Here is a 24,940-nt window from a genome sequence, read left to right as displayed (position 1 = left end):
GCAGGCCTGTTCCTCTTCCAGCAGCAAGAGCTGGACTCAGATCGGGACACTTGCCCTTGCTCCCCCCTTTCATGTCCTCATTGCCCACCAAGGCACCTGGGAGTGAAGGGCTCAGACCCTCTCCCTCAGTTTGAGCCTCATAGGCCTCTCTGAGTGGGAGGAGGCGAGAGGAAGGTGTGCAAGGATGGGAAAGGCTTGAACCCTCTGGTTCCCATCCTGCAAGGACACTGGCCACATCCTGGCTTCTCCAGAAAGGACATCTGGCCCAGCTTCCCCTCTGAGGCATGGAGCAGAGCAGGACAGAGGCCCCTCATCAGTAAAGTGGAGTTTGTTCTTTTCTGGGTAGGCTTCTCCACCATTTATTCCTGTCCACAGAAAGGGCAGTACTGCCCCTTTCCCACTTTTGTTTCCAACTTGGGCCCCTTCCAAGGTGCCCCTTGGGAGAGAGGACAGGATGCTCGAATAGGAGGCACAGTGGGGAGTGGCTTGCGGGTCCTGTATCTTAGGGTATGTGCACTGCTTGCGAGCAGGCTGTGCGGTGTGGCTCCTGTTGCCCTCCCAGCCCTTAGGCTGCTGTGTCTCTGTTTTCCGCAGACAAAGCACAGAGATTTTCGGCTGTTGTGAGTTCCGTGTTTCACACCGAGTCCCTAATGGTGGAGTCGCTTAGCCTCTTTCCCCCGTTTTTTGCCTTGACAGCTCCAACCTTGTAATTTTACCTTCTCCCGCCCTGTGTGTTCCTTTTTTTCCCTCTCGCCTTCCTGGGGTTTTTGCTGCTCATCGCTGGGAACCCCCTTTAGGAGGGATCGCTTCTGACAAGAGGGGAGGGGCTTCCTGTCAAACATTGGGGGTTGATGTTTTGTTTCGTAAAATGTCTGTAAATAGGCTGTGAGGCGATGACTCTACACGGATCCCTGTGCACCAGAGTGCCTTTTTGTGTCTGTGCACATCTCCACGTGTGAGTGTCAGGAGCAGAGAGAAAGGGAAGAGAAGGAGAGGAAGAAGGGAGGAGAGAGGAGAGGGATGGCTTCCGGGGGCCCTGGGATGGCTCTCTTCCTTCTGGGATATGGTCTTGGTCCAAATCACAGGCCCTTATCAGGAGAGGGCCCTCAGAAAAAGCCACTGCCTGCCACAGTGGCCCTGGGCCAACTGTTCAGAGAGCTGGGATGGGATGGGGGCCCATCCTCCTTTCTAAGGCCATAGGTCTGGAACCTGACCTTGAAGTTCAGGTATCCAGGACTCTTAGGCCCTGAGAGGTGGGTCCTGGAGGGAACTATTTTCAGCATCAACTGATCACTTTAGATTCTTGGGAGCAATGTCATTCTGCCACCCATGAATGGGGAGCCCGTTGTTCCCTGGACATGAGGCTGTCTCTTAGGTAGTACAGTCTGCAAGGCCACTCCTGTTCTACTTTTTTTTTTTTTAAAGTAAAAATTCTTGTTGCCTTATTAGATCAGTCCCTTTTTAAGCTTCAGGTGGCTTACCTATCCCAGGAGTTGACTTAGAGCAAACTCACTAAAAACCCTGGTTTACTTGACTTTATAAACTTGACCACATCCTTTTCCCCGCCATCAGCCTTCCAGACCACGGAATGCTCTGCATTTCAGCTGTTCCTCAGCCGACACCCTCCCTGAATCCATTTTGAGTTGTTCTTCCCCAGCCCCGCTAGAAAATGTCGGCTCCGACTGTACCATGCTCGTGAACAAAGGTGCAGAACGATTTTGGCTGCTTCGTCCAGGAAATAAATTCCTCCCTGGTGCCAGAAACCATTGAGTGGTGCCATGTGTTGAGCTCCAGGGCCCAGCACCGTGGGCAGGGCTGTCGCTCAGGGTGAGGAGGGTGGAAGCATGGGATCAGGAGGCTCTGGGGATGAGTGGCTTACTTCCCACACATCCCACATGACTTGTTCAAGGACCTGATAAGTTGCCACTTGGCCTCCTCTCCCAGGCCTGGCTTTCCATATGCAATTGCCTGTGGTCTGGTTGGTCCCTCAGCCCACAGAAGAGAGGCCCTTCTCTCTACCCTGAGGCATCCTGGCCCCTTTGTTTCCATGCACCTCGCCTGGGTCCTCTTGCTCTGCCTGCCCTGGAAAGGTTGGTTTTCCTGGGTCTGCTCATTCTCTTCTCCTCCTGCACTCTCACCTGTAATCGGTGATGCTACTTGTCAGCGTCACTGAGCCCCATCTCATTTAAGTCCACGACAGTCTGATACACTAGATGCTGTTATAATCCTTGAGTTATGCCTGGAAGCCCAATGCACAGAAGAATGTTTCTGTAGGCTTTGCACTAGGGAGTGGCAGCTTGGCGCCCATTCCCTCTGTGCACACCTGTCCCTCACTGCTGATACCCCTGGCATATCTGAGATCTGATTTCTCCAAACTCTTCTTTCCAGCTCCTAGGCCGACATCCAGTTGATACCCCACGCTGTGTCCATAAGTGACCTCACCACACTCCCAGCTCCCCTTTTTTCTCTCTGTTCCCTGCCTAGTCTTGGTTGGGGGTGTCACCAGCTATCCAAGCTCATGAGCCCTCACAATTGTGGCCCTGTGGCAGCTCCAGAGTGTCTCTGCCTCTTTACCACTGTCATTTTCCGAATTCAGCTTCTTCTCCTCTCTTTTGGACTTGTTTTTTGTTGGGTTATAATTCACATAATAAAATTCACTATTTTAAAGTGTACCAGTCAGTGGCATTTGCCGCATTCATAATGGTGTGCAACTATCACCACTATCTAATTCCTGAACCGTTCCATCACGCTCTGCCCCAACAAAAGACTCCCATACCTATTAACAATTTGTCCCAATTCCTCCTTCCTACCAGCTTCTGGAAACTACTAGTTTGACTTCTGTCTCTATGAATTTGCCTGTTCTGGACATTTCGTATCAGTGGAATCATACACTATATGGCCTTTTGTGATTGACTTCTTTCACTGAGCATAAGGTTTTCAAGGTTCATCCACAATGTAACCTGTGTCAGAACTTCATTCCTTTTTATAGCTAAATAATATTCCATTGTATATGGCTATACCACAGTTTGCTTATCCATTCTCCTGTTGACGGACACGTAGATTAATTCCACTTTTTGGTGATTGTGAATAGTGGTGCTATGTGCATTTGTATACAAGTATTTATGTGGACATATGTTTCTGATTCTCTTGAGTATACACCTAGTAGGGGAATTGCTGTCTCCTGGAGTTTTGTAACCACCTTCAAATTGGTATCTGGTCACACTGTCTCCCAGGGGCGCCATCTTCTTGGGCGGGCACACAGGATCTCTGACAGGCCTTTACTGACCATTCCAGCATCGTCTCCCATCACTTCCCAGGCATTGTGGGTTGCAGCAAATGGAGCTGTCTGCAGGCCCTGCTGTTTTGCTGTGCTATTCCTCCTCCCTGGGCTTCTGCTCAAGTTTCTCTCAGTCTGCCTTTCTCTTTTCCCCTTTGTCCAAGTGCCTCTATCTTTCACACCCCAGCTCAGCTGTGTTCAGCCTTTTCCCACATCACTTCCCACCCCCAGAGCTTATCTCTTCTTCTGCAGGGTCAGGGTGGGGCTGTATTTTGTCCATTATGCACCCAGTTTCCAATTGCAGGGGGAGTTGCCCAGGGCAGCTTCTCTGGTTCTGTATTCGAGAGCATCTAGCAGGTAATAGGTGCGTAACAAACTTGTCAAATTAACCTTAAGGCACTGTATTGCTTTTCCTGCATGTCACAGATCTGTGTGTGACCCACCCCAGTGCCCCTGCAGACATACAAATGAACATACACTTACATTTTGTCTCCAATCCCCTCTGGACCCTGGGGTGTCAGTGTCTTCCCATTCACTCCTCCACCTCCACGGCCCCATGTTGTCCACTCCTCCCATCCAGGCCAGCCTCTCTGGAGGTGGCCTCCGAGTGGCCTCCAGGGCCCAATGTTGTTGGCCATTAGCATAGGCTGGGCTCGAGCACCTGTGAACCTCTGGGACCTTCCTGAGGCCAGGGCAGCAGGTGAGCAGAGGAGCAGGGTAGTAGCTGCCCCAGGTTTGGGCGGGTGCCTTGGATCTTGGATCCCAGATCCTGTCGCAGAAGGTGGGGCAGAAGTGGTCCCACCAGGTGTTTGGGACACGGCCTGGCCCACGCACCAGCCTCGCTCGGTCTCCAAATGAGTCACTATGCTCAGGCTCTGCCAGGTGGCCCAGGATGGGCGGGTAGCTCAGGTGGGAGCAGCGCCATCCCAGCCAACCCACCGCAGGCTCAGGGAGGAGCAGGGGCATGCTCACTCAGGGTACAGAAGATGGGGAAGGGGGGAAGAATGCTGTCTGCACCTGAGGGGGTCCGCAGCAGTCAGCGGTCAGGTGAGGCCACACTTCATCTCTTGTCTTTCCCTCTCACTGGATCCCTGTCCTTCCCTGGCTGGTGATCCAGCTCTGGTCAGCCAGCAATGCATCGCTCCTGTACCTGAATCAGTGAGCCTGATTTTCTCCAAGCCCCAAGTGCAGGTAGGCTCCAGGCAAGCTGGAAGCCCAGTGGCCCCCCTCCTGGAGACGCTGCCTTCCTAGGCACAGCCCAGCCCTCCTCCTCCTCCTCCCTCCTCAGCCCTCTCCTCTCCCTGGGCCTCTTCCCCACGTGGCTCATTACAACTCCAGTTGTTCAGGTCTTGACCTCAAGAGCCTTCCCTATTGACCCCTGACCAGCGATACTAATCTGTGTCAACAGGCCCCAGGGGTTAAAGAAACACAACCCGCTGCTGCCGCCTTAGCAGGTGCCTGGAGGGGGCGGGGTGGCTCCTGGGAGCTCTGGCTGCGGTGGGAAGGAGCTTCCGCAGCATTGCTCCCTGCCCACTGTGCCCGCCCTCCTGCTCCCCCTTTCCTGCTCTTCCTCAGCAGATCCCCTGCTGCCCACTGCCCCCCACCCCCTCTGCCACCACTCCCTTCTGTCTTGTCTTTGCTCTCCACTTTGCCTGTAGGACTTAGGACCAAATGCCCCCTTGCATCCAGGTGGCACTGCCTGTGTGCCCCATCCTCCCCCACTGCGCTCCTTCCCTCTCTTTCTCTCCTCCTCGCATTTGCAGTCCCGCTCAGGATCCTCCCCCTTGGCCAGTGATCCTCATGCCAGAGCCTGCATCAGATTCCCCCGGAGGGCTTGTTACAACACAGATTCCTGGGCCTGCCCCAGAAGGCATCTGCATTTCCAGCTAGTTCCCAGCTGCTACCCCTCCTCCAGGCTGCACCCCCCCAACACTCACCTGGAGGCTGAGGAGGCACACTGTTGGCCACCCGGGAAGGGCGTTCAAATGGGAGCTGTCCTGGTGGGGCAAGAACCCCCCTGAATGATCACTGCATTCTGAGAGCACGGGGTGGGTCACCTGAGGATGGCCTGGTGACAACACAGGGGCTGCCAGGAGGGACCCATGGTGTAACACTGGGGTCATGAAAGGGAGCTTCCCGCCTTCCCTGGTCATGATTCTGATGGCGACCATGTCAGGGTGAGGGGGCACCCTCCTGACATGATGATCTGGGTCCTCTTAGAGAAACAGTCATGTGTCACACATGTGTTCCCTTTCTTGGGATGAACCTAGAGTTCTGCTTATAACATGCCCTTAACCCTACCCTCTGAGTGAACCATAGGCCGTCTCAGCCCTACCTGGCTGCTCTGTGCTGCTGGGGGCAGCCCCTACCCCCGTTCACACACTTACCAGAGGAGGGAGAATGCTGGGCACAGGGACATTGATCCCCGTTCCTGTTCTGCCTAGCCCGTGGGGGTCTGTGAGTTCCCATGTTGCCCTCGTCCTGCTCACAGGGAGTTGAAAACCTAGATAGAAACCCCACAGGCCTGGAGGCCACCTGCCTTCTCTTCAGTCCGCCTTCGGAGCTGCCCATCTTAAGACATCCTCTCCTTTCCTGGGGGTCACAGTCACAGGTTGCCCCTCCAACTGGGTGCACATGTGTCTGGCAGGGGGTGGCCCGAGGAAGATGCTGAGCAGTGCACTGGGTGGGACTCCAGCAGCGAGCGGCCATCACAGGCTTGGTGTGCTTGGGTGGGCTTGAGAGCGCTTTGCGGGGATCCATCTTTCTGGCTGTGGAGAGGCTGGTAGGCCAAGGGGTCAGGCTGGCCAGGGGTCAGCCTGGCTGGTGGGGCACCTCTGGGTCTCCCCGCCTTCCGTGCTTGCTCTGCTTCTCTTCTGAGTTTCTACTCGTCCCCTACTCCCCCTTCCCTTCTTCTTGGCTGTGCCTCCCCAAGGCTGGGGAGCAATAGACAAACTCTTCAAAAAAAATTTTTTAAGTTTCCCAAACTTTTCCAGATGCCAAGAAGGGGCTGGAGAAACCCTGCAACTGCAGAGGGGGAAGGAGGAGGGAACATGTTCCAAGGCCTTTCCCCACTCTCCCGTGGTGGAAAAGAGGGACAGCTAGGGGAGTGGGGTGACTCTGGTACTTCATACAGCCCACCTGGAGGTCAGGGAGCCCCTTCACCATCCCCAACCCCCTCATCCTCACTCAGAAACCCCGCAGCCAGCGTTTGTGAGGCAGAGTCAGAGGAGAACTGCAGCATCAAATTACAAGGGAAGTGACTTCTGGGGTTCAGAAGGGTGGATTTGGGATACAGCATAGAGCACTCCCCAAGCCAAGGGAAGTGGGAGCTGAGAATGGGGGAACCTGGCCCCAGGGGCTCCCTCCCCTGGAGTCTGGGGCCTGATATGAGATCCCACCACTGCTGGGGCCAGGAGTAGGGGAAGACAGGAGGGGGCGGTGTGTGGGGACAGTGCAGGCATGGCTGCCCTTCCCCAGTCAAACCCCCAAGGGGGTGCTGCCCCCACCTCTGCTGTTCTGTCCATCCACTCCCTGGACACCTCCTAAAACAAAGGCCTCTTTGTGGTCCTGGCCCACTGGCCTGATGCCAGCTGCATTCTTTGCGTGTTTCCTGAGCAAGATCCCGGCACCAGCTCCGTGGTCAGCTCCTCCCCCACCAGCCCAACTCCTCGGGGGCTCAGAGCAGTCTCCGGTCTTCTGCCCTGCCTGGGGTCCCCTCACAGCTCCCATGCCTCCCATCAACAGATCTGGGCCGAGAAGGAAGAGCCCTGGGAGCTCTGCCACCAGGCCTGTGGAGATTCCATCCATCCAGGCTCTGGCTGATCTCGGTTTGGTTCCACTGAACCTTGATACTCTCATCTTTAAAACTGGGGAAAAGAACAGCCACCCCATGGGGCTGTCAGGCAGATTAAATGTCTCCGAAACACCCAGGTCCTGCCTGCCACACAGCGGAGGCACTGTGTAACTTGAGCTCCCCACTTCTGCACTGCACCCTGGGGGGCTGGGGGGCTGTCAGTGACCTCAGTGGGTGGCTGAAGAGCTCCAAGGATCTCAAGAGCCTGAGGTGGGGGCATTTCTCTACAGTCCTACGGCAGACCCGGAGCCTAAAGCCTACTCCTGGGGGTGCTAACGCCAGCACCCCAGGCAGTTCTCCTTCTAAAGGACGGAGCTGGGTCTTTAACAAGTGACTCACCAATCCCAGGCCTGGTTCCGCTCCCTGTGCCCCTTGCCCGTCCTGGCAACCACCTGTAACAGCAGCCCTCTTTGAGTTAGGCGTGGGGCAGGGGGATTTAGATCTCTGAAAATAAGGGGACCGAGGAGCGGGGTGGGGCTGGGAGCCCCAGGTAGTGTTGGCTGGGCTTTTGGAGTAGAACTCTTTGGAAACTGAGCAAATACACACCCGTCACCTTCAGTCACCAGTCACTCGTGGTCACACACACGGTCCTAATGAAGTCCTAGATTGCTGCTCTGAGTTTTCTCCCCCCCCCAACCCCCGTCGTTAAAAAATGTTCATAATTTGGAAAGAAAAGAAGCTTTTTACAAGCTGGCAGCTCTAGGGAACTTTCCGTCGGTTCTTTCTGGCCTCGTGATGGGTGGGGCTCACTTTTCCCTTCCCTCTCTCTCCTGCTCCCCTAATAATCGCCCCTCCCCAGCCCTGCCAAACACATAGGAGACCTCCAGCCAGCTGTCACCCCAAGAAAGCTGAAGTAAGGCCGAGAACCTGTCTGTGCCCTCCTGGGCCCCAGGCAAGCCCTGGCACAACCCCTGCCTTCCCCCTGCCCCCGGAGGTTGCCCTCCAAGGCCTCGAGCCCTCAGATAGCAGCACTTCCTGGAATCTCTGCCCGGACCCAGGCCCGGCAGCCTGCCTGCTCTCCCGCACCGCCCCCACCCCCAGGGCTCGCCCCCACTCTCCTGCTGAGTGAGGGTCCCCTGAGTTCTCCTGGAGTCCGGGGGCCCTGCCGGGGAGGGAGTGGGAGGTGCTGAGCTCACCACCTCGGCATCTGCCCTCCCCTCCCCGCCTCTGGTGCGAGGGCCGGCCACACTCCCGCCAGCGCCTCGCTCCCTAATAGCTTTTTAAGTCCAACCACATGTGTCTGCGGAGCAAGAGCGTGGAGCCGCCCCTCACGGGGCCTCAGTTCCCCCCTCCTTCTCGTAAAGACCACCCTTTACTCTGCGCAGCCTTGGGGCTGGGGGAGGGGGTCTGCTTCCCAACAGCCCATCTGCTTGCCCCCAGCCAGATGAGCAAAGAAGGGGATGGGCTGGCAAGATGGCTGAGCAGTCGGGAGTGTTGTGTGAGGCCAGCCCGCAGGCTCGAGGACCCCCAGCCTCCTCTCTCTCGGTCCTAGGGTCTGGGATCCTCACTCCCTGAAGCAGGCGAGGAGGGGCCGGCTGTCTGTGTGTGGGAGCCTGAACCAGGCGGCAGGCAGCGGGTGGCTAGGAGCCTCGGGAGGAGCCCTGACCTCTCCGTGGGCCTCCCCTGCAGGGGCTTCGTGCCAGTACCTCTCTCCTGCACCCCTACTGCGCTGACCCCACTATCGTCCCTCTGACTTGCACACGTGTGGTGGTTCTCTGTGCGTGTGAGTGGTCTGTGGGGAGGCCTGTGGGGTGTGGTTTCGCAGGAGGGGAGTGAGGGCTGAGAACCAACGTGCAGGCAGGCCTGGGGTCCTAATGAGAAAATTGCTTCCAGCCAGGGAGCCCAGCTCTGTGGCTGAAATTGCATCCAGCCCCAGCCAACTCCACCGCCGCAGTCCCACCCTTCGGAAGGAGGTGGGGGAGCAGTCCGGGGCAGGGGGAGGAGCAGGGCTTGCACACGACTCAGCCCCCCAGCCCCCAACACCTCGGAGAGAGTCTTCTGCCTCTCAGGGAGGAGGGGACGAGAGTGAGCTCCAAGGCCCGGCTTGGCTCAGGACCTGAATGCTTGATCCTTAGGAGGCAGGGGCGGGAGAGGGGACTAAGAGATTCCCATCCTCTGCTTCCTGCTCAGTTCTGCCATTGCATCTGCGGAGCGCCCTTGAAGAGGTGGGCCCATTTACAGTCTTCCTGAGAAAGGATGTGAGGGGCATTTTGTTTCCACATAAATGCTCTGTGCCTGTCTACCCAAGTGGAGTCATTTGAAATCCAGCCTCCGCCAGAGACGCAGGGTTCGGCCCCTCTGGCCTGCCTGTTCACTCAGGGGAGCCCAGTGCCTGCACCCCAGGCCAGGGGACCCAGTCAGTGAAAGGCCAAGGCTGGCTTAGCTTTCTTTTTCCTTCCCTTTCCTCACTCACTTAGGCCTTTCAGCAGAACCACCCATAGAATTTGTAAGGCCCAGTGCAGAATGAGAACAAACGCAAGGCCTCTTGTTCGAAAGTTAAGAACTTCACAACGGGAAGAGCAGAAACCAGGGCCGTGAAGCCATGGCCTTGCTTCGAGAAAAGCTGGTACCCACTGCCCGGCAGCCAGTGGGCTAAGTGAGATCTGGCCCCAGAGGTTGACCAACCTCGGGCCTGACCCTGCTCTGCCTGAGTAGACCAGAAGGTTCCACCTGGTGGTTACTCGTGAGGGAGACCTATCCAATTTCTGGGAAAGTCTCTTCCTCACCTCATTTTGGTCTCTGCTGCTGCTTCCATCAGAGACTCTGGATCACCCATTTTCTGGATTTTAGAGATGGTGGTTAGGGAGGAGGGCTGTGTGGGGAGGGAGCAGAGAGAGAATGGGCTACAGCTTACATGCTTAGAGAGTCTAAGGACAGGGCTCCTCTTGCCGCCCTCCAGAGAGCCTGACGGTGGAAACATGCCCCATGAGGTAGAAACTGCCGCCCACTGGGCCCAGCAGGCAGCGGGTCAGCCTGGACCTTCTTACACCCTACCCCCATCCCGTGGGGCCTCACCCGGCACTAGCAAGCTGCAGTGGTTGTGCTGTGCGGAGCAGGGCAGGACGAGCAGGAGTGCTTGGAGGGAGAGAAGAGGCATGAGGAAGGAAACAACCCCATTGTCATCCCCCAAATTACTGGCTGGGATGGCAGGGGTGGAGGTGGAAAGCTGACATTGTTTACTTAATTAAAAGTAAACAACAGTTTGCCACTGCCAGCCTCCCATTAGCTGTGTGCCGAGCCCTAGGAGCTGGGGACTTGGCTTTCGCTCCCACCAAGCCGGGCTCCTGTCACCACACCCCCAGCCAGGGATCCCCAGGGCCCTGCCCCTTTCCCTAGTTCTGCCCTTCCCAGGCTGAGCAGGGGGACAAGCTAAAACCAGTAGTGTCTCAGAGTCCTGTGCGTCAGGATAAGAGTGTCAAGAAACCATCATTTGGCAGGCCACTGTGGGGTGAGAGACCCCTGCGTGTGCACACTGTTAGGCCCTGTTGTGGCCCAGTGAGGCAGGGCAGGGGGCGCCACCTCACCAGTTAGCCGGTTAGCCCCATGTCATGATCCCTGGGGAAGGTGGCATCACTCCCTCCCCGCCGAGGCCCCAGTCCACACTACCTGGAAGCCTAGGCCTCTCTGCCCCGCCTCCCACTTTTTTCCTTTTCCCTTTTAGCAGCTTATAAACATCCTTCTTCCATCTTTTTGGCTCTGCTCCCAGAAGGGGGCTGTTCAGGGCTCCTGGAGGGCCAGGGAAAGAGGCAAGCTCCCTGGCCCTGAGGGGAGAAGGGCTGCTGGAACTGGGTCCCCCCACCCCCACCAGGACAGCTACAGGTGACCCCAGGAACAGGGGAGGGGGTTGGCCTGGGTTGGGGTTTAGCTGGGGACACCTAAACTCCTGTTTCTCTGGAGCCCCCAAGCAGGAGGGTAGTCTGATGGCTAGAGTTGTGCACTACTTTCACTGACCTCCAGGGGCTGAGCAGGGTACCTTTCCAGGGGTCTGTACTCAAGCAAGTCCTCATCTCTCCTGTGGGCTTTGCTCCCAGCGATGTAGAGCTCAGGCTTCTTTCTGGACCCAAGCATGACCTCAGGCTCGTGACTTTTAAATGCTCTGAGCTTTCACTTTCCCTGTCCAAGGGCCTCCTCCACCGCCACACTTCCTAGCACTCGGAGCTTTATAAAACCATCGCTGAGCCTGAGTAGCTCTAGACCTCCTCTGGCCAGATGGGTAAGGTAGGGAGAATGGCTCCGGAAAAGACAGCCATACCCGAGACACTTGGGAAGCCAAGCACCCTGGGACTTAAGCCCAAAGGGAGAGAGGTGAGGCAAAGTGCCGGTAGTAAATACACAAACCATGGTTTTCATCTGGTGCCCAAGAGCAGCGGGTTCCACCAGGGCTGATTCTGCCCTGCGGGGGGAGGGGGTTGGCAATGGTGGAGGCATTTTGGGTTGTCCCAAATGAGGGGGCATGATGCTACTGGCATCTAGTGGGCAGAGGCCAGAGATGCTCGCATCCTACTGTTGGCACAGGATGGCTCCACCACAGAGAACGGTCCATCGGGTGGGGGTTGAGAACCCTGGTCTGGAGTTTGGCCCTCCAAAAAGATTTAGGTACTCACTCTTCCCCTGAGCCATTCTGCCCCACCCCTGTCCCGCCCCTCAACATTTGCATCCTCTCATCTTCCTCCCCCACCATCAGGATTCACACATCCACATGTGTGCGCACATGCACACAAGCTTATAGCTCCCAGGATTCAACACATTAGGTTTTTCACATGCTCTCGAACACACAGAAAAATCTGGGGAGTCTGTCCCCGTGCTTAATTGAATTAAAGGACTGGCGTTTGGCAGGACATTGTGTATCTGAGCTGCAGCTTCTTCCAGCAGTTTCAGTGCCGTAGAGGACAGAGGACGGTTCAGGCTCCCTGCGATTCCAGCTGCTGCTCCTCTCCCCTCTCTCCTTCGCCCACTTCCCCACCTGGGGAGGGCAAGGTCAGCAACAGCTCACTCCTCCTCCCTTCTCTCACCACCTTGCCTTCCAATACTGCTGGTAGGAGGCCAGGGCCTCCTGTGGAGCAGGTACCCCTCAACCTGAAGCCAGGGGACTGGAGCAGAACGATCCTGCCAGTCCTTCATTCCAGGTTTTCTGCTGCTGTGGATGGGGTGGGAGCTGGAGAGTGCCGCTGGCTGGAAACGTCTTGGCCAAGTGTAAAGCCATCAAGCTCTGCTTGAAAGGTCCGAGGGCTCTGGGGAGCCTGCATCCCTGCTGGAGTGGCTAGGAGCCTTAATCGACAGGGTGGGGGTGCCGGTGGAGGGCACACAGTGTGTGGCACACAGTACTACCATCCCTCGGGTCCCCTGTGCAACGTGAGCCATTAGGGGGTTCGGGGGTTGGGATGTGCTGCAGAGCAAAAGGGATGCTTTTCAATACCTCTCCCTTCCCACCCCTGCCCACCCCCTCTGCAGTCTCTCCTTTGGCAGGCTCTGGGGGGTGGGCCTGTTCTCAGCCCCCCTTTATGACCCCACTCTGGCACCTCCTTAGGGAACAGATGGAGTGAACTCAGGCCCTGCCTCTCAGCTGAGGGCAATCCCAGCACCACAGCCCAGACCTCGCTCTGAGGAAGCCCTGCACGAGCCACCCCTTTTCCAGAGCCTGAGGGTGTTGGAAGGGGCCCATATCTGGAATGGTACAGGAGATGCCCTGGAGCCTCACTGTGGGCAAGAGGGGCATGGTCAGTCAGCCTGGGGCACCGTTTCCTAGGAAGTGTCACCATCTTTCCCCATGCCTTGGCAGGGGTCCTGCTGTGTGCAGAATCTGCCCCCCAAGCCCCACAGTTCAAGAGCAGCCTGGGCGAGCTGTTAGTGGCTGGCAGCAAGGGTATCCAGGGGGCCCACTGGAGGAGCCCAGCCCCACATGTGTGACTCCTGGTGCTTGGGCAAGGCAGAGGGTAGGGAGCAGCCCTTCCCCGGCTGCTGGGCTGTTCCACTGGCTGGCAGGAGGGCTGGGAGAAGGGTCGGGGGGCCGGAGAAGCAGCTGGGCCCAGTCCGGGGGCCCTGAGAAGCGATCTGCGCAGCCTAGGGTCAGGGGGGAGGGGGCGGGGCGGGCCTCACCTCGGCTAACCTCCCTGCGGAACAAAGGAGCCTTTCTCCACGCCTGCCCTGGGAGGGTGTGCCTGCCCGACTGCTGCCACCGCTGCAGAGAGCACTGGCCTGTGGGTTTTTTTTTTTTTTTTTTCTTCTTGACTTTTCTCCCATTTCTATCCCTCTTTTTGGTTCCCGATCTCTGACTTTTAGTCTCCATTTTTCACTTTTTGAGAGGGGTGAAAAAAGAGAAAGAAAGGAATCTTCCTCTTCAGGCGTTTATCGGGCGCAGAGGCACGTCTGTGCTGCCGAAAGGTGGGGGCGTCGTGGGCGTGTTGGGGGTCACGCGGCCGCAGACCTGCCCACATGCAGGGCAGCCCCGCTCTGGGGGAGGCAGGCCGGGACTCAGCTGCGGTGGCGTGGCGGCTGCGCAGGGTGGGCCTGAGCTCATTGGATTACCTCTCCCAGCCATGCACCTGGCAGTCCTCCCCCCGCCCCCCACCGCTTCTCCTCACTCGCCCATTCCCCGGCCCCCTTGCATCCGGCCCCCGCACCGCAAGCTGTTCCTAATCAATGAGAACGGGAAGCTCGGCCCTCATATCACATCACGGGATGTGCTTGGCAGCGGCAGCAACCAGAGCTGCTGCCTCAGGCAGCACAACCCTGGGTCCGAGTGGCCGGAGCCTGGCCGCGTCCTCCTCGTTCCAGGTCGGACCTTGTGGCTGTGCAAGGGGAACCCAGGCCCCCGGAGCCCAGGGCGGACTGTGCGCAAGTTCGCCGCCTCCGCCCCCGCCGCAGCCTGCGGAGGGCAGCTAGTGTTAACTCGCTGTGCCACCTAGCTGCCGAGTCAGGGAGTGCAGCACACCGCTCTCGGGGGTGCGGGCCCCTGAGCCCCACCGCCCTGGGAAGACCCTTTCGGTACTTCAGAGCAGCGTGAGTGGGGAATTTGGCACCTGCCATTCTGTAGGACCGATGTCATTTTGTCCCTTTAGCGGCTTGAATTGTCCCAGCCCTGAGTCTGGGTAGCTGCCTCCTACGCCAGCCTCTGAACTCTGTGCAAATTTGGGCTTCTGGAAGATGCCCTTCTGCTGCTCCTCAAGACCCTGAAATACAGTCCCAGAAGCTGCCCCCTTTACCCTATCAATAGCTCCTTATGTATGCTTGGCACTTTATAGTGTATAAAATCTTCCCGTTTCATTCACTGTCAAAATTCCTGCTCGCGTGTCCCCGTGCCTTCTGAGGTAAGCCTGGGGTTGTGTTGCACAGAGAGGGAGAGGAGGCCCGGGAGACATGCTGGGTGCCGAATAGCAGCAGGTCTAGGATTTGGACCCCAGGCTCCTGATTCCAAGCCCAGGGCTCCTTCCAGCAGCCAGAGAGCCATCTCAGCCCCCAGGGAGGTCACCTGCCTGCCCACCCATTCGGCCCAGCCTGGGCTCTCAGGCCTCCGAGTTGGAGATTTGCAATCAAAGTCCCAAATTCCTCATGTTTCGTCTGGGCAGCTCTGGACAGTGGCTGCCTTAAGGCCTCCACGATGGGGAGTGCAGCAGGCCTGCAAGAGTGCTCCCCTGCCCTTACCTTCATGGGGAGACTCTTGTTCCTTCCTTTGGTCAGTCCAGTCATCGGGCATGAAGGCCAATGTGTCCAATCCTGGCATCCAGGCCCAACTGGGCTTTGCAGGAGTATTAGTGGTTCTGGGCTTTCCAAATCAATTCCTTGGGTATGAGTGTCGAGGTTTGGGTCTTCAGGAAAGATGTTCTCTCAGGAGTGGGAAGGAGCCAGCTAGCTGACATTTCTGTCTCCTGGGTGGTCTTTGTAGCCACGGTTGGAAGAAGGATCTAGAAGGCTTTCTTCAGAGTCTTTTTATCCACTCAAACTGCACTTGCAGGTGTGGAGGAGAGAGTAATGAACAAAACGCTGATAAGCCTTGACCCCAAGGGACTGATGGTCTGGTGGGGCACTCCTGGCCAGGAACCACCAGCCTAGGAGATCTGCTGGCCAGGTCCTTAGGTCCCTCAAGCTGTCCAGAGCCAGAGTCTCCTATCCCCAGCCCTGGCCAGCCAGAGGTTCCCAGTATGGGTGGGATTTGAAAGAAGGGCTGCTCAGCTTCTATCCTCCAAGCAGAAGCTCTCCACTTAGGCATTTGCTTATGGCATGCATTTGTGTTTGTTGCTCTTCCATGAGCCCAAGTCTGACTCCCTCCACAAGGCAAGTGCCTGGTAGAGGAGCCTCCTTTAGGGTTACCAGCCTGGGTACCAGGTGCTCTTAGGAGGCTGAGGAAGTTAGAGCACCTGAGGATGAGAGGCACATGGCCTCTGTCCGCTTCTGCTTCCCCAGAGGAGAATGGAGGTAGGTGGGTTCTTCTTCTCCAGGCCCCAGGGGTTCCTGGATGGATTCTCCCAAGGAAAGGGGACAGTGGGAGGCAGGTGGGGGCAGACCTCTGCTCACAGTCAGAAGGAGAGACGGAACATGGAGCGCAGGGAGGCCAGGGGGCCCTGATGCTTCCCCATTTCCACCGTCCTCTGTCCTGCCTGGCTCCCTTTGCAATAGGTGAGGAGGCTCCTGTGGGGGCCTTCCCCTTCCCGGGACTGAGAGTGAATTTCCTAATCCTGGGGATTCGATTTTCCCACCTTCGTTTCCTGGTCAGTTATTCCTTCCCTGCATCTCCTCCCTTACCAAGAACACTGTGAGAGTGGGTGGGTAGGGGTTCCTTGGCATGGAGTCTGCCCAGTCCCTCGCTTTGCCGAGCACCCTACAGAGGGATGCCGGCAGCTAGATGCAGACCAGAAAGTTGTGCTCATGAAGCCACTCGTGAGTATTTTTAGGAAAGTTTTCTCCCTTTCTGTTTTTGTTTTTTAATGCATCATTTCCTCCTTTGCTTTTTCTTTCTCTCTCTGCTTGCTCCCCTTTCCCTGTCTCTCCTATAATGTTCTACTTCACTTCTCTGATTCTTTCTTTTTCTTTTCTTTTTTTTTTGGCCGCACCTCACGGCACGCGGTATCTTAGTTCCCCAGTGGAAGTGCGGAGTCTTAACCGCTGGACCCCCGGGGAAGTCCCTCAGGTTCTTTATTCTTTCTTTGAACCACTTGGCTTTGACTCTGATTTTCTGTCTTGGCCCCTCCCTCTCTTTTCGTTATAATTTTGTGTTTTTGTCATTCTTTTGCTCGTGGGTTCACTGCCTTCTTCCCTCCTTCCCTTAAATTCCTGCTTGTCTCAGGAATGTCCCTCAAGTGGCCTCCAGAGCCTTTGCCTCCCCTTTCTCATCCCAAGTTGGCATTAGCACCCAGAGGACTCTGTCCCTTTACAAATAATTAGACCAAGGGCAAGTGTATTTAGGGGTTGGGGGGAAGGTGACGCCTGGCCCTGGGAGGTAGGGACACTATTAATAGTCCTAAGAGCAGCTGGGGTGGGGGCAGTTGTCTGGCCAGGCCTGGCCTGGACGGCTCTAAGGGCCAGAAAGGGCAGCACTGGAAATAGAGTGGACAGGGGTAGGGGAGCAGCTCTGCAGGCCCCTTATCTGAATATGCCCTCTCTGCCGGGTCCCTGTCTTGTCTTGGTTTGTGGAGTGTGGAGGGCATTCTCCACTATCAGTTTCTATCCATCAGCTTGGGAGGGAACAGAACCTTCAGGGCCTGGGGGCCACTTTTCTGGGCCCCACCATCACATGACTTGTGGCCCCAGGCCTTCTTGGAAATGTTGGCTCCAGCTGCCGGCTGAGTCGTGGCACTAGCCTGTGTTGCCAGGAGAGTCACCCAGCCTCTTGTGTGGCAGTACCTGTGCTCCTGGTGCTCTCAGCTCTCTGCGTGCCTGGCGCTGAGCTAGGATGGGCAGGGCCTTGTGCTCAGCACCCTCAGAATCCAGGGGCACGAGCCTCTCTCCCCTCTCCTGTTAGCTTGCCCATCTTCAGGCCTTTCCTTTCCCTGCCTCTCCCCTACTGTTTCCAACATCCTGACTGTCCTGAGACCATTTACTGTGGCTGCTGAATTTGGGGAGGGAGGGATGCACCTGTAGAAGGCGTTCTGTTTTGCCTTTTATTTCCAGAGAAACCTCTCTGCCCCTCTTTGCTGATGGTAATGGGCCAGGTCTTGAGGGAACCCCTCTGCTCGCTGGTGGTGGTCTCTGGGGTGAGACACCAAAAACTATCATCTAGGGTGTACTTGATGTATCATAAAGAATATGAACTCCTATGGGAGGGGAGCTGAGGGTTAGCCACAGCTTCCCCACTGAGGTGGCATTTGAGCTGAGCCCAGGAGGAGGGGTGGAGTTTTAGCTGAGGAGGGGTGAAGGGAATTGGTGATCCCAGTGGAAGGACAGCTGACGTTTATGGAAGCCCTACTATGAGCTGGGCCCTGGACTAAGCACCGTATCCCTGTTTTTTCATTTATTCCTCGCCCAGGAACCCTAGGGTGCAGGCGGTATCTCCATTTTACAGACGAGGAAACAGTTCAGAGCTTGGCCAAAGTCACTGGGCCGGTAGGTTCTAGAGCATGGATGTGAACTCAGGGTAGCCCCTTTCCACTGTTGCTGGCTGCCCACCTCCTCCTTCCCCTTGCCCTTGGTGTGCCCCCTCTTTCCCCTCCGTGCCGGGGCCCTTAGTGGGCACAGGGTCCAAACGAAGTGTACCTCCCTGGGTGGGCCAAGGGCAGGCTCAGGGTGGAGGCAGAGGCAGGCCTGGGGCCAAGGGCACCTGCCTCCCTTTGTCTCACCACAGGTCCCTCCCTTTGCATTAGCGACTGTCTCACCTTCATTCCCTCGCTGGTGTGAATTCGACCTCCTAGCCCCTGGGCATCTCTGGAACATCCAGGATGGTGTTACTGCCCGGCCCTGGGTCTGCCCGTTCAGTCTGCAGACAGCCACGGAGCACTGATATCAGAGGTGCTGGGGACAGTGTTGGGTCCCCTGCAAAGGGCAGACCCAGGAGGAGCCTGCAGGCCCACCTGCAACTCCTAGTACTGCTGTAGGTGGGGGTCTCATTCGTTAACTACTGGGCTGGGCTTGGAGAGGCAGCTGACAGGCTGATGGGCCTGGGCTCTTTCCCTCCATCAACCTGCTGGGTGCTTTGCTCTGCACCGGGGTATGTCCTTCCTCTCTCCTTTGCTGGCCATTATCTGTCATGCCTTGGGGATGAGCACCTGGGCACCAAGTTCCCCCAGGCTTCAGTGCCCAGGCCCCATCTCTAGTTCTCCCTGGCCTGGGGGCAGTGCTAACAAAGGTTCTTCTGGCAGGTGCAGGGCAGAGAACACTGAGCAGCTCACACCAGGGAGCGGGCTGGGGGGCTTGGAGCTGTTTGCCCGAGCCCAGCCTTCAGATCCCGTTCTGCTCGTCCTCTGGGCACCAGATAAGCCCGTGGACTTGCCTTCTCTTCCCATCCCACAGCTTCACTGCCAGGCCATGAGCCCTGCTGTAGCCAGACTTGGCCCTTGCTTCCCAGGAGACCCCAAATAGCCACCATGGAGGCAAGGTGTGTTGAGGTGGAAAAGGCAGTACGGTCGGAGTCAGGGACCAAGAGTGGAATGTCCCATCTTGAGGCGGCTGCAGATCCCCGTGGCCTGATCTGCTGTCCCCATCCCCCACCCCACCCCCAATGGCCTTCCTTGAACCTAGGCCCCAGGGACAGCCAGAGCAGATCTAGACCACATGTGTGTTGAGGTTGTAACTTGGTCTCTTTCTCTTCCCTGTCACTCATCTCCTCTTCCCCCCAGCAGGTGACTCAAGTCAAGGGCTTGAGCCCCTTTGCATCCATGAGGGGAGGGGAAATGAGAGAAGAGAGGAGGGTGATGGGGGGGGAGTGACATGTCTCCCCACCTTGCCCCTGCCCACACCCCACCCACAGCTTCAGAGCTGTGCTTCCTGGTCAGGCTTCTGTCTCCAGCCATGTGGGGGTCTAGGGATGACAGAGGAGGGAAAAACCTCAGGATGGCCCCATGTCCTGTGCGCATACATGCTGGCTCATGGAGGTGGTGTAGAGAGTGGAGAGAAGGAGGGGAAGATCTAGAAGCCCCCTGGGCCTGGTCCAGGCCAAGCCCAGCCCCCTTCTGTCCTCTGGCTGCCCTGCATTCTCAAGAACTTCCTCGGTCTTGAGTCTCCTGTTTGCAGAGACAGGGAGAACCCCTCTGTGACCCGTTCCCCTAGCCCCCCATCCGTCTGCCGCTCCCCTCCTCAGGGTGTCTCAGATTCTCGGACTTGGGTTTCAAGAGGCACAATAGTTACATTCTCCAGCTCTGATTGCTGCAGGCCAGGCCTTTGGCTCCCCTTGAGATTGGGTTTCTCATGCCCTGGATGCTCCTGAATTGCAGAGAAGGTGTGTGGGGGGTGGGGGGGGCATACCACACTGAGTAGGGCCAGGGATCAGCTCCCGAATTGGCCGTTCAGAGTATGGGACCCCCAGAACAGAGCACACCCTCACCTGCTTCTCGAACTTCAGACTTGGGGAGGGCCAGGGGAGGGGAAAGGCAGGCACACCCCAAGGGCTGGTCTCCCCAGCCCTCAAAGGCCAATGGTCTGAACAGAGCCGAAGGGGGTTCCTCTTAGCGTTGAGCATGCTAACCACAGCTCTGGACACACCATCTCACTCCATCCCTGCTGGACAGCATGAAGTGGCTGGTGGCATCTCTAAGTGTGTGTATGTGCGTGTCTGGATGCATAGCAAGTGTTCGCCCTAGTGCACACACGTGCCTGGGTACGCACGTGTGGGTGTGGTTGAGCTGGGCCTGCGCGCCCCTCTCAGCCCCCGAAAAACGCACTCAATCTTTGATGTGCGTGGGGGCAGCCAGCCGGTGAATTACATGTGGCCCCTTTCTCAGAGAGAATTTCTTTCGGGTAGGAGACGAGGGAGAGCATTTGCTGCAGTGAGCAGGAATTCCTCCCTCACCTAGTAGGAGCCATAAATATCTCCCTGTCTATGGCTGGAAATATATATATATTAAAAACATGCTGTCAGTTGGGGTTTATGTGCGATTCTGGGCTCCTTCTGGCTGCTGGAGCTTCCCCTCTAGAGCTCTGATGAAGAGGCAGAGCCCTCTCGGAAACACACGCACGTGTGCACACACGTGTGCGTGCGCGCGCGCGCGCACACACACACACACATACACACACACACTTGTGCAAACAGGCAGGATTGGGAGAGGAAAGGGGGCCCAAGAGAGGGAAAGTGAAGGAGAAGGAAGGACAGAGAGAGGGGCATGGAGCCAAGACAGAGCGAAATGAGACCAGAAATAGGATTCCAGAGGGAAAGGCGAAGAGCTGGATGAAGTAGGGGGGCTTCGAGAACTGAGAAGAGGTAGAGAATGAGTAGAGCCGGTGGAGGGGTGAGAAAAACAGTATTTCAGGGGCTTTTTGGCTGTTCCAGGAGAGATGGAGGAACCCCGAGGAAGAGAGGGCCCCACGCTGCCATCCTCTGGCTGAGCCTGGCCCAGGTCTGGGTGCTGCACAAGGCCTCCGGTCCACAAGCGTTGACCCGGGGTCGGGGGGTGACTGATGACGTGTGGGGATGAATGGAGAGCAGCCGTGGACCCGTGAGCCAAATCCCATTTCAGAGCCTTGCTCTGCGGAGCCTGCTTGGGCCCACACCTAGAACAAGTCCAGATTCGTCACCTGCCCCTGCACGGTCCTCCCTTCTGGAAGCCTCTGCAGTGGTCTGAGCCCTGAGGCACCACTGGCAGGCGAGGCCTCTGCCTCAGAGGTGTGGATTGCACGAGTAGCCCCAGTCCTGAGAGGAAAACGGCAGAGCGTGCTCTCATGTATGACACGAGCCAGCCTGAACACACCCCTTCCACCCTGGCAGCATCAAGGACGAGTTGTGGCTTCCAAAATTCTCTTCATCCCCAAACCTGGACCAGGCAAGGGCCTGATGCCTGCACGCCCAGGCATCCATCATCAGACAAAGTGGCTGGACTTGGTTTTGAGGAGGCTGCATTTGATGGGCTGAGTGGAAGGAAGCTTAGAGCACGGAAGGCACTCTCTGGTTCTGAGCCCCAGGATGCAGGAAGATGTTATCTCAGGACTGGAGGGAGGTAGCAGTGTCTTTGGTCCCTCTGTGCCATCTCCAGTCTCTCCAGAAGGGGAAGGCAGCCTTGGTCCCTGGAGAGGGGTGCAGGCATGGGGGTTGGGGTTTAGTCAGGGTGGCCCTGAACTGGGGGTGTGTGGTCAGGGTCCCTACTGCTCTGGTAACTAGGCTGGAGAGAAAGCCAAGGCTGGAAAAGTTGCCAGGGGACATGGCCCTAGAAGGCTGGGGAATCAGAGCGACAGCCTCAGAGGCGTGGGCTGGGCGGGAGAGGATAAAAATGGAGTCGGGCACCTGCCCGCCTTGTGCCAGCCAACACTTTCCCTGCCCCTCCACTGGCCCACAGGCCACCAGCTGGCCCATTGTCCCCAGTGAGAAATCAGACACTGGAGGGGGGCTCCCATGTGGCAGGAGCTCACTCATGCAAGGCCGCCTGGTAGGGACTGCCAGGGGAGAGCCACCCGTGCTGGGTCGGGCAAGGCGAGAAGGGGGGTGGCAGAGAGAGGATCCCTCACTGCACAGCAGTCAGGGCTCCTCCTGTGCCGTTGGCAGGGGGCAGTGCGTGGGGCCTGCGAACAGGAGATAAAGAGTTCAGGCAGAGGGTTTTCTCTCACTAACCGTGGATTTGTGTGTTTGTTCAGCTGGTGGCTCTGATAAGCCCCATTCTGCTAGATAAAAGCCAAGCAGCCATGAGGCGGGGCCTGGGGAGGGGTGTCATAAAGGGGCCTGCCTGTTTCTGTCCCAAGGCCTGGGGTTATCCCCTCCCTTCCCTAGGGAGCCCAGACAGGCAAAGGAGTCAGGCGCTGGGGTGTCATGCTCCCTGATGTGCCGGCCTGGGGTGCAGCTCCGGATCCCCAGGGGCTGTCCAGAGCAGGCCCTGACCCGAGGGCACAGCTCCCCAAAGGGCACATCATTTAAGAAAGCTGGCCAGGCTGGCTCCCGCCTCTGGGTGGGGAGGGCATCTCCTTGCCCTCCCCAGGAGCCTGCCCACCACAGTCCTAGTGGCCTCTCTGGGCCCTGCAGCCACTGACTGGGCCCCTGCCAGCCCCCTTCTCCTGTCTGCCCAAGGTGTGCCCCCAAGCTAACTGGGTGGACAAGGGCCTGCCCCCATCATGCCCCCTGACTCCCTGAGCACCCCGTCACCTCGTCGGGGCAGGGGTTTACTTGTAAACTGTTTGAGGGCCCTGGGCCTGGGGATGGCCCGTGGGGGCCTCAGCCACGTTGAGTGGGCCCTAGCCTCGGCCCTCCCTGCCCATTCCACTTGGCATTGGCCAGGAGGGTGAAGGGGGTGCCGCCTGAGCAGGATGGTGGGGCCCTGGCCACAGCTGCCCCTGCCGCAGGGCTGGCTCTTCTGCCTCTGAGCCCGGGTCCAGATTTCTAGTGTCTCTGCCTTTTGTCCTGGAGCTGAGCTGAGCGTGCCGGGGCCGGCGGTGGTGGCATTGCGGGGATGCTGGCTGGGGCCGCCAGCCGTAAGATGGCTGCCAAGGGCTAAAATGGCTGCCAGCAGCGCCCGGAGCAGCGCCTGGAGGCGCGTGGCAGCGGGCCTTGCCTGCGCTGGATCCTCACTCCTGCTTTCTCCCTTACGTGGAGATAATAGTAATAGCAGCAGTAATGTTTCAGGGCAGTGTCCTGGTTTAGAAGGATTTCCTGTCTGTCGCGCTCTCCTGGAGCCCCATTTGTCTCTGCCTCTGTCGCTGGCCCACCTCCATCTCTTTGTCGGGTTCTCTCGTCTTTCTGTCCCTGGGCTGGGTGTGCGCATGCGTGCGGCTTTCTGTCTCCACCTGGCCATTTTGGAAGAGCTGGGACCAGTCTCATTGAGTAGCCTCCTCCATTTCCTCCTACTCCACTGTCTCTGGCCTGGAGGGCTCCGTGGGGACTGAGTTGGTCCTGGGACAGGTGGGGTCGGTAGCAGGGACCCCCTCGGCAGCAAAGCCTTGACTGTGTGCCCCTCGCTGGGCACCACATGCAGGTGCTGCAGCTGTGCTCTTCCTGAGGTATGAATCTGGGAAAGGACGGCCCTGAGAGACATCAGGCTCAGGGCCCTGGTCCAAGGAGGCCCTAAGGTGGGCTGCCTACTGCCTCAGCCCCTTGCCTGCTCTCTCCTGGACCGGCTGGGGCTTGAATCAGACCCAGAGAGTCAGGAATGAGCTGAGGTGAGAGAACAACAAGAAAACTCACATCCACAGAGAGGTTGCCCTCCCAGGAGCGTGGAAGGAGGTCTTGTGGGCTCTCTCCAGAGCAGAGTGCCACTAGCAGAGAAGTGGCCTGGGGTGGGATTCGCCATCCCTAAACACACCACAGGGGTGAGTGCACAGGGAGGTGTGGAAGGACACACCCCAAACACAAGGGGGTAAGGGGCCCTGTTAGCACTTATAAAGCTCCGTTTTCTTGATTTGTGACTAGATTTATTACTTTTTTTTTTTTTTAGAATTAAAAAAAAAAAAAGTGGGCTTCCCTGGTGGCGCAGTGGTTGAGAGTCTGCCTGCCGATGCAGGGGACACAGGTTCGTGCCCCGGTCCGGGAAGATCCCACGTGCCGCGGAGCGGCTGGGCCCGTGAGCCATGGCCGCTGAGCCTGCGCGTCCGGAGCCTGTGCTTCGCAACGGGAGAGGCCACAACAGTGAGAGGCCCGCGTACCGCAAAAAAAAAAAAAAAAAAAAAAAAAAAAGTGTAACCATCCTGGGGGCAGCCTGTTTTTTTTCCACCTGCCCCAGTGAGGCAGGAAGCTAGGAACTTGGTCGAGCCGCAGTAGGTCCTGGGCTCTGAAAAGCCTACTATTTTGCCCACCAGCCCCAGCACCCAGGGCTCTTCCTTCCTTCCCAAGTGGCTGCAGGGTCCCCCCACTTCTATCTCTTGGGCCCATGTCACTCTTCGGGAACCTCCTTGCTGGTCACTCCCCAACGTGAGCAGCTCGACTGTGAGGCCAGTGTAGGATGGACACCCTGGTGAGCCGGCTGATTGTGAGGTGGTGGGCGAGGGTGGTGGAGGCAGGGTTACTCCAAAGAGTCGGGCAAAGCCCTGGCCAGTACCGGGGCCCGGTTTTCTGAGGCCACCCCATGCGATCCCCGTGTGAGAAGATGATTCTTTACCCAATGCCCGCCTTTCCCCTGCCCCACAACCTGCCCTGGCCCCCCTCTGCCACCCTCTCACCAGCTGTCGTGCCCAGGCAAGCATTCTGGAGGTCCCCGTTGTGCCCCTGGTACACAAAGCTTTGAGGACCTGGGGGGCAGGGGCGGGGGGCTTTCCCAAGCTCAGCAAAATATTCACACACACACTCCACCCTGCCCCCAGCCCTCTGTGAGCTCCCACCGCACAATGGGCCCTTGTCTCGGGGCTCCCTCCGAGCAGCTGTGGCACTGGGGCATGAGACAGCCCAGACAGGCTGGCACAGAGCAGGCGACAGCGTCAAGGCAAACCTCCCCCCCCCCAGCCCCGTGTTGCCAGGCACTGCCCGTAAGCATAAAGGTGAGGTGGGGGTGGCGTGGGCAGACAGGAACGGCTCTAATTAATGAAGGGAGGGAAGGGGCTGCTCCTCTGGAGCTTGAGCTGGGTAGAGAATGGGGGGCCCTTGGGTCCATCCCAGCTGTGCAAAGAGACAGTCGCTGGCTTCTCTCCTGGGCGCCTCCTTGCCCTGACTCTCAGCCAGTGCGTTCACTCGTGGGCAGCTTGCCCCCAGGGCACATCAGGCAGTGCTTGGAGACCGGTTTTTTGGTTGTCACAACTGGGGTGCTACTGGCATCTAGTGG

At 57.7% G+C, this 24,940-nt stretch overlaps 1 protein-coding gene across 5 annotated transcripts in view; it reads left to right on the top strand.

Moving 5' to 3' along the window:
- The window catches only part of NFIX (nuclear factor I X), a 96,243-nt gene that overhangs the window by 48,927 nt on the left and 22,376 nt on the right, over window positions 1–24,940 (top strand). The gene's annotated exons all lie outside the window — the stretch shown is intronic.

This window comes from Delphinus delphis, chromosome 3 (assembly GCF_949987515.2).
Source record: "Delphinus delphis chromosome 3, mDelDel1.2, whole genome shotgun sequence".
Classification (NCBI taxonomy): Eukaryota; Metazoa; Chordata; class Mammalia; order Artiodactyla; family Delphinidae; genus Delphinus; species Delphinus delphis.
The sequence above is the reverse complement of the archived record's forward strand: the minus strand, read 5'-3'. Positions and strand labels throughout refer to the sequence as shown.